Source organism: Manacus vitellinus, unplaced genomic scaffold, assembly GCF_001715985.3.
Source record: "Manacus vitellinus isolate BGI_N305 unplaced genomic scaffold, ASM171598v3 scaffold_26_pilon, whole genome shotgun sequence".
In the NCBI taxonomy this organism is placed as follows: Eukaryota; Metazoa; Chordata; class Aves; order Passeriformes; family Pipridae; genus Manacus; species Manacus vitellinus.
Window position 1 is genome coordinate 7,900,210 of NW_021939960.1, and position 9,277 is coordinate 7,909,486.

The following is a 9,277-nucleotide window of genomic DNA, read 5'->3' on the forward strand; positions in this document are numbered from 1 at the left end:
TCTCTGCAGAGCTTCCTGAAAGCTGGAAGCTGCTCGCTGCGGGCAGGGGAGAGGGGCTGGGGGAGTTGCATCATCCCGGGGAGCTGGGGCTGCTGCCAACGCCCAGGGATCCACAGTTGGGCTTTGCTTTGGTCAACCACTCGTTTGTTAATTGGTGGTGAAAATTAGGCAGGAGCCTGCAGTGGACATCAGAGGAAGCCAGAGCACCCCGGAGTCAGCGTTGGGAGCGGCTCGACATGGGCATCACCTTCCTGGAGTGTCCCTAACCCAGTGGGGACCCCCCAGCCGAGGGCACCCAGCTCGGTGGCTGCAAGGAGGCACCTTTGGAGCCGGAGAGTGCTGGTGTGTGGGGCGATGCCCGTGACAGGACCCGCCGAGGAGGGCTGTCGCGGCCAGTGGAGCCAAATTTGGTGGCTGGGGGGGGCAGGGTGTGACGGGTCACCCTGGCAGAGGTTGAGACTCCTCCTCTGCGGGGAGGAGGACAAAGGATGGAAGCGGCTGCCCCGTTGCAACACATCCCCGGCGAGCACAATGGAAATGCCATCCTCCGTCTTGTGAAACAGGAACCTCATATGATCTCGCTGAAGGCTTGGGGACACTCTTGTAGGTCTGAGCGTGACGCTCCCCGGGGTCCTTTCTCTACCCGCAGGGGGATGGGGACAGCAGGGAGTCCCCGAGAGCATCCCTGCCCTGGGGAGGGCCTAACTGCCACCACTGTCTCCCATGGCACGCTGGACCCGCTGGCAGGATGCCCGGCCACCCACCCCGTGGCCAAAACACCCCTAGATCCCCCAGGTCCCCCAAAATGCTGTTCCACGAAGGCACACAGACCCAGAGCCTTGCTGAGCGTCCCCCTCCCGCCCCTCTCGAGGACTCCTAAATAAACTTCGTCCTCCCTTTATGTTCTTGACCCCAGATTTAATTAGACCCCCGTTTCCTGCCTATATGAAAAATCACTTCCCCGAACAGGTGGCTGCGACGCCGCGGGGGCTGTTGTTTTTGTTTTCTCGGGGGTGGGGGGGGGGAAAGGTGGTAAATGGGGGGGGGAAGAGTTTTGGTTGTTTATTTTTGTATTTACAAAGCGCAGCTTTTTCCTGGTGCCGGGCATCGGAAGAGTGGCAGGATGTGACCCTTCATCCATCGCGTCCTCGCTCGCACAATACGCCGCCGAGCGAGCGCCGCGGGCTGTCGCCGGCTTTGTCCCCCGCGGCCGGCGGGCACCTCCCGCGCCGCCCCGCCGGCCACTGGCGCCCGCCGGCACCCGGCACCGCTGCCCCCAGCTGGGCCCGCGCCGCTCACACTGGGAGAAAAAAAGGAAAACAGAAAAAAAAATTTTTTTTTTGAAAAAAAAAAAATAATAGCAAGGTTGCCGGTTTCCTCTCTGGAAAACAGGCGGGAGCTGAGCGGGACATCAGCGTGGGAAGGAGGGAGCGGGGGTCCCGTTGAGTCCCTTGGGAGCCTCCCCTTCTTGGGGAGTGGCCAGGGCTCGCTGCCTCCTCCCTCACTCCATGTGTGGGGCAAACACAGCCCTTTTCCCCCGTTCCTGGGGCAAATGAGCCCTTTTCCCCTCTGCACGGGTCAAACACGCCTTTGGCCCCATCCAGCTGCAGTCCTGGCTTCACTGGGGGCAGCAGGCAAGGAGGGGGTGCAGAAAACATCTGGTTCCCTCATCCGAATGTTGTGGGGAGTGCCCAGCAGGCAAGATCCCACCCAAATCCCTGCAAAGACTGGGTGCTGCTCCCTGTCCCCATCTCATGCAGACCCTTCCTTCCTTCCCAGTCCTTGTGGGCGGCTGCAGCCACTTGCTGGCTCTGGCTGCTGGGCCTGCTGTGGTGAGCTGGTCAGCAGAGCCAGCCTAGGTGTGGAGTTAGCACTGCCCAGCCTCCCCATGCCCGGTGTGGGATGGATAAAGATGTGATGGAGTGAGCTCTCATTGTTTTCATTCTTCCCAAGGAGCACCACATTTCCATAGGCCACACTGCTGCTTGGTTCATGGAGAGACACACTCCAACCCCAGCCCCACCTATGTGTGCAAATTAGGATCCATGATGAGGAAACTGCAGGGACAAACATCTGATGTGACCCCCAAACCAGCCGTGGCACCCATACAGTACTTGCTGGTGGCATCACTGCCCCAAACAGAGAGGAATTGCTGTAGGATTTTGCAGGGACAAGGGGTCTGTCATCCAGGAGCATCTTACCAAGAGGGCCCCTCAGCACGGCTGAGGTCCACTTGGAGCAGCACTCCCCAGGGGGCTCAAACAGGGGCTGGCACAGCCAACACGACCCCCCAGTACCCTCCAGCACTGCAGTGTGACACAGCCCCAGAGTCCCCAGAGCCCAGCGCTGCTGGTTGGCACAGGGCTGGTGGGTCCCAGCACCCTGCTTACAGCCTGGATCCTGGAGCAGAGGGTGGTGCCAGCATGGGCATGGCATGTGGCATGGACAGCATGGTGTGGAATAACACAGCATGGCACGGTATGGAATGGCATGGAACAGCATGGCATGACACAGTATAACCCAGAATGGCGTGGCATGGCACAGCATGGAATGGAACAGCATGGTACGGCATGGCACAGCGTGGTACAGCATGACATGGAATGACACATCACCAGGGCACATCACCCTCACACTTTCAGGAGTGCCACCCAGTGACACGAGCATCTCAGAGCCGCTTTGTTCTCGCCCTGGCCAAGCATCCCACAGCAGAGCAGGGGGTTCATTAATTTATCTTTTAATTCCCCAGCATCCCCTGCCCCACAATCCAGTGGGTCCCCATCCTGCTCAGGACCCCAGGCAGGAGCAGGTGCAGCCCTACCAGGGTGCAGCACCCACTGCCCAAGCACAGATCCCCCCGGAACCTGCCGGACCCTCACCCCCACCCAGAGACCCCTACCCGCAGGTGTGGTGGGCAGTGGGTGCCCACCTGGGTGCAGGGCTGGAGGTGCTGGCGCTGGCTCTGCCCAGCACAGTTGGTTATCCTTACATTTGGCATCAGCCACTTCCATTGGGCTCCATAGGGGAGGGAGAGAGAAAAGGAAAACTCAGCTCAGGGCGTTTTAATAAGTTCAGCGTTACGAGCTGGGGAAAAGCTGTGGAACACACAAGTGGTAACGCAGGATTAATCTTTCCTTTAGTCTTGGGAATTATGTTTTCATTAATCCTAATTTTTCCAGATGTTTCACTCCTTATACCATGCTCTTCAAAGCCTCTGTGGCTGCAAATTCTAATGAAGCCATGAGAACATTTTAAAGAGAAAGATTCAAAGCTTAAATTGCTTCCTTTTTTTTTTTTTCTTTTTCTTGGGTTTTTCTTTTTTTTTTTTCCTTTTCTTTTTTTCTTTTTTTTTTTTTTTTTTTTTTTTGCCTCCCTCTTTCTCCCCCCCCCCCCCCCAACCCCAGTTGGGCTGTCGGGGAGTTGCATGCGTGTGCGGTCCCAGCGCCTCCACATGTTGTGTTACACAATGTGCTAACAAGATGGAGAAGGCCACTCGGACCGCGTGATGCCGGGGTGACGTCTGTTGGGCTTTGTGTCCCCCCGCTTCCCCCCCGGTAGGACCTGGCTGCGAGGGGCTGAGGGGAGGGCGGAGGGGGGGTTCTGGCCCCCTGCCCACCACATGACAGCCGGCACCGGGGCTCACAGGGTCACAGCTGGTCCGGAGTTCTTAAAACACTCGCGGTGCTCGCTCCCGGCTCGCTCGGGCACCAGGCGGGTGGTTATGTAGGACCTATGGAGGGGATGGAACAGAGCTGGAGCTCTGCAGGAGCAAGCTGGCAGGATCTTTAGGGAATGGAGAATTTTGGGGTGCTCCAGGCTGGAGGGAGCAGTGGGTTGAAGATGATGCCATGGCTGGGGGTGCCATTGGCAGTCCCTTCCCATCGCACAGTACTGCCCTGCAGTACTGCTGGAACTCCCGATCCCTCCTGCCCAGCAGCAGGTCCCCAGCACCCCTCTGGGTGCCAGTGCGTCGCCACGGGGTGGGAGCACCCAGCCACTCCATTGCCATGGCGGCATTCCCAAGCCCGGCACCCCTTCAGGCTTCTCCATCCATCCCCAGCCTGGCACTGCCACAGGATCCAGCTGCCACCGCCCGGCATCCCCTCCTCACCGGGAGCCCTCGTCTGACGCAGGAGGTCAGACAAGATGATCGTAACAATCCTCTCGGTCTCCAGCACCCGGGATTGAGATCCATGTACTTATATGGCCTGAAGAACGCGGTGGGAGTATGACCAACGTCTGGAAATCCAGATATGACTAGATCCCTTCATTAGTAATTTCTTGTACATGACTTTCTAGACCATGGGGATTTGTTAAATTTGCAGGAGTGTTTCTCACAGTGCCATGGACTGGCTGCTGCCAGCATATATTGGCTCGGATCTGTCAGATCCTGTTGCCTTATATGACCCTCGGTTAATTCAGCTTTTCTTTGTATCCAGCCCTCAGCAGGGAACTCCTCCAGCAGTCCCAGCGTGGATCCTGCTAAAATGGTTCCCCAGTCCTCCTGCCATAAAACAACTGCCCCCCCCAGTGAAAGGGGGATGTGGGGGGTGGAATTCAATGCTCCCCTCCCTCCCCGCTGCCCAAGCCCTCGCCAGATGCTTCCTCCATCCCTTCTCCTTCAGTGCCGAAAGAAAACTCGCTGTGCCTGGAAAATGTTACCGGAGGGATTGGACCTTCTCCCCATGGGGACCGTGGCATCCTGAAGGCACACCCTGCACCACGGGGTTAATCATTCGCTGTCTTCAAGGGTGCCCCAGGGCCAGGGGGGACTTTCACCTTCTCAGTGACCTCTTGGAATTTCGACCTTCTTTTATGAGTGCCATAAAGGTTATTTTTTAATCTGTGTCCCAGTGGGGTTTCCCCCTCTCTGCTGTGGGGTCTTTGGTCTGGGGAGCACTTGGGCATCGCTGCTCTTTGCGTCTCATCTGGTTTGGAAAGCGGAAAGGCTCACAGGATGCCCTTTTCCCAAGGGAAGAGGATGGTGGTACCTGACATCTCATCAAAGGAGCCTGGTGGTGGTTGACCCCACAGAGGCAGCAGAGCAGAGGGTGCTGCTGGCAGGGATGTGAAAGGCTGTGGGTCATTAGAAACCTCTTCCACTGGCTTCTGCCCCTATGGGAGCCCAGAGAAGCGTCTCAAATGCCCAGGTGCTGCCAGAGAAAAGTTTCTAGGTGGAAAAAGAGCATGTGTCCAAGAACATCCCACTGAGCCTGCAACTGCCTATCCCCCACTGACCAAGATAAGAGCTATGTCACCCCCCAAAACACCCCATCACCAAACACTGAGCCCAGTCCTGAGCTGCCTCTTCCCCATGTGCCCTCCTGGAATCTGCTGACCCAGCACACAGAGTCCAGTGGAGGCATCCTGACTTTCCAGTGCCCTGCACCTCTACTCCTTGCCAGAGATGATCCAGGACATTTACATCCCAAAACTCCTAATGTGTTTCTTGTCCTCTCCAGCAGATCTGGCAGCACTGGGATGCTCAAGGACACATCCCTCCAGCATCTTTCTCCTCCTCTCAGGAGGCACTGTGCCATAACCTTGAAGTCTTCCAAGCACTCTGTTTCTTAAAAGACCTGTTCCATGGGGGTTTTTTTTAGCATTTTATTTAACACCACCTTAAAAAAGTCCAAACCAGAGCGGGAAGAGGCAGGCTGAGATGCTGTGGCCAGAAGGAGGGGGGTCACCAGGCAACACCCAGTGTGCCAGGAGACACCCTGTTCTCTGGCACACCAAGCCAGAGCAAAAACACTTCCTCAGCTCTGTAAGAGCAGCCTGGCTCCTCCATCTCGGGAGCATGACCTGCTCCAAGCATCTCCCTGGGGTTGTGTCTCACCCACCATCAACCAAAGAGGTTTCACTGTGCCAAGCTGTCCCCTTGAAAACCCCCTGGATGGGCTGATGTGGTATATGAAGGGCACAGGTGAGGGGTCAGAAGCTGAAATCCGTTTCTTTGCCTTTTGTACCCCAGAAAGTGATGGGGAAGGCTCTGCCTGCATCTCCTTGGTCCTCATCCCCACTGCCTGGTGGAGGTGAGAGCCATCAGCAGCCAGAGGAGATGGGTTGGGCTGTGTCCCTGTGCAGGCAGAAGTAGGAGCAACGGGAGCGTCCTGCCGACTCACCCATCCCATCCCATCCTATCACATCCCATCCCATTCCATGCTCAGCCACCCTGAGGACACCAGAGAGACCCATATGGCACTGTGGGGACCCCAGTCCCACATTTCCTTGGGTGAGGATGCTCCCACGGGAGCATCCACTGCCATTAGCATCACCAGCCGTGCAGCAGGGATGTATAAGGGGCGGACAAAGCACCCTGTCTCCCATCCCAAAACCCTCACTGCTCCCACCACCCCTCTGTTGGGTGCAACACAACGCCTCCTCACCCGCCAAAGGCATTGCCTTCAAAGCACCACCTCCTCCTATACATCGCCCCCATTTCCAGCATCTCTGGGTTGAAAAATGGCCGGGGATGGTTTGGCAGAGGACCCTCGCGCAGATTATTCAACAATTGTTTCCCATTTTGCGCCCTCGCCTGCCTCATCCTCCAGTAACAATGACGAAGAGCGGCGCGGAGCCAGCGCCCGCGGCAGGGGTGTTGAGATCAGGGACAGCACAAAAATATCTCCTCTCTGGAACAAATATTTACCAACCCTTCTGCCTTTTGTTCTTGTGGTTCTCATATATTTTTTCTTTAATTTTTTTTTTTCCAGACATTCACTGGCAAAATGTCACACTAAGCAGCAACCCAGAAACTTCGGGGTAGCTGCTTGGCTGCTCTGGGCTTTGTTTTTCTCGCGCGCTAATTGTTAATGAATTTCCAGCCATTTAAGCCAATGCAAACCTGTGAGAAAATGATCTTTTCAGCCCTGATTTTGGAGCTTCATGGCGCTTCCCAAAATCCAAGCGGTTGCCGGGGAAAACGTGCATCATTCCGCAGAAGGGGGTGGTGGCAGTGCCAGAGTCAACGTGGAGTGGGATGTGGCAGAGCCGGACTGGGAGCTGGGGTTTGTGTGAGCTGCCAGCATCACTCCTGGGTTCCAACAGTGAAGTCCCCACTCCTGGAAGGGGATAGGTTATATGGGGTGAGTGCCATGGTACCCCCATCCCTGGCCAGCTCCTCACCAATCATCCTTCTCCCTTCTCTGCCCCATGGCAGGTTTTTCTTGTTTCCCTTCAAAATCATAATGTCCACTTTTATGGTGGCCAAACAAGAGCACGTGGCTAATTTATGGGGGTTGTCTTTAAAGAAGAGAGGAACAAAACCCTCCTCTTCTGCAACATAAACTCAGATCTTCCGTTAAAAATTAACCGTGGCCATAAAACCCCCGATGTAGGAGCAAGCAGAGCTCACCCTGTGAGCACTGCTGGGCTGCTGCCCCAAGACAGCACCCTGCCAGTCACCATCCCCTCCTGTCCACTCCAGGATGGCCATACTGCCCTTCACCCAGCCCCGTTGCCTCCTGCCCCTCTTCCTGGGGTTTTTCCAGGGCGCCCTGCTCCTCTTCTTTGCTCTCTTCGTCACCTTTGATGAGCCCTCAGCGCAGGCAGAGGATGCCAACTTGGTGGCCTACCAGATCTACAGCACCTTTCCCTTCTTCCAGGACATCCAGGTGATGCTGGTGGTGGGACTGGGGCTCCTGCTGACCTTCCTGCCCCGCTATGGGCTCAGTGCCCTCACCCACAACTTCCTCCTGCTCAACTTCTCCATGCAATGGGCGCTAGTGCTGCAGGGCTTGATCCACCACTTCCACCACGGCCAGGTCCACCTGGATCTCCACAAACTCCTCATCTCTGAGTTCGCTGCCGTGACTGTGCTCATCTCCGTGGGGGCCATCCTGGGGAGGAGCAGCCCCTGCCAGTTGCTCGCCATGGCCACCTGTGAGGTCCCCGCCTACCTCGCCAGTGAGTGGGTCATTGTCAGCTGTCTGGGCGTCCTGGATGTGGGTGGCACCATCACGATCCACGTCTTCTCCTGCTACTTCGGCCTCGGCGTGTCCAAGGCTCTGTTCTGGGCAGGGCAGAAGCCGCTGCACCCCAAGGAGACCCCAACGCCCCGCTCCGACCTCATGTCCCTGGTGGGGATGCTCATCCTCTGGGTTTTCTGGCCCAGCTTTGTGGCTGTCCTCTGCCAACCGGGCGATGCCCAGCACCGTGCCATCCTGAACACCCTCCTGGCCATGAGTGCCAGCGCCATAACCACCGTGGTGGCCTCCAGCCTGCTGGAGAGGGACGGCAAACTCAGCCCCAGCCACCTGCAGAATGGCAGCCTGGCTGGCGGGGTGGCCATCGGCGCGGTGGCCGACATGGCCATGCCACCGGTGGCTGCTCTTGCCCTGGGCAGCCTCTCGGCTGTGACGTGTGTCCTCGGCTTCAGGTTCCTCACCCCACTCCTGGGAAGGAAGCTCTTGCTCCAGGACCAGTGTGGCATCCACAACCTCCACGGTTTGCCCGGCATCCTCGGTGCTGCAGCCAGCGCCGTGGCCATCCTGGTGGCACCCAAGGACACCTCCAGGTCCTACGTCTCCCAGCTGTCCCCCTCTGGGGGCAATGCCAGTGAGATGGGGGGAGAACAGCAGGGGGACGGTGGGGTGAGCAGACAGGCCCTGTGCCAGGCAGCAGGGCTGGCAGTGGCCATTGGGGCCTCACTTGTCGCTGGGCTGCTCACCGGTGCCACGCTCCGGCTGCCCTGCCTGGCCCAGCCACCCGAGCGGCTCTGCTTCGATGACTCACTGTATTTTAAGTTCCAGGATCAGGATGAGAGCCTGGGCCCAGGCAGCACGACTGAGGAAGGAGCCCTGGCTCTGAAGGAGCATGTTTAGGCACTGGTGAGTGTGCAGCTGCAGGGAGGGCCAGGGAATATCACCAGCCTAGATCAGCTGGCAGGAGATGTTGCCTGTTCTTGCTCCTGCCCTGTGCCTGGCTCCAGCCACCGAGGACTCTGGCATAGCTGGGTCAGCATCACAGCACTGGTCCCTCTTCCATCCTCCCACCCTGCAGCTGCAAACCCCCTCCTCTGCTCCAGTCACCCCCAGGACCCACCCATCCCAGGTAGCAGCCAGAAAAACAACCTGCTAAGGGTGTCTCCCCTGGGATGGCTAATAACCTACAACTAATCCAGACGGTCCTGCTGCAGGACACTGGCACCAGCTGCTTCACCCTTGGCAGGTAGCATCACCTACAGTGCCCACCCTGACCCTCAGCTCCAGCTCTCACTCTGGACTCTCCTGTCTACTGCAGGCAACACCTGGAGAGGGCTTCCAGCTCAAGCCATGGC

The 9,277-nt window shown here is 57.6% G+C and overlaps 1 pseudogene; it reads left to right on the forward strand.

The window, feature by feature from the left end:
* The first annotated feature begins 7,427 nt into the window (after positions 1-7,427).
* LOC103758317 lies at positions 7,428-8,822 on the forward strand (annotated as a pseudogene).
* The last annotated feature ends 455 nt before the right edge of the window (positions 8,823-9,277 follow it).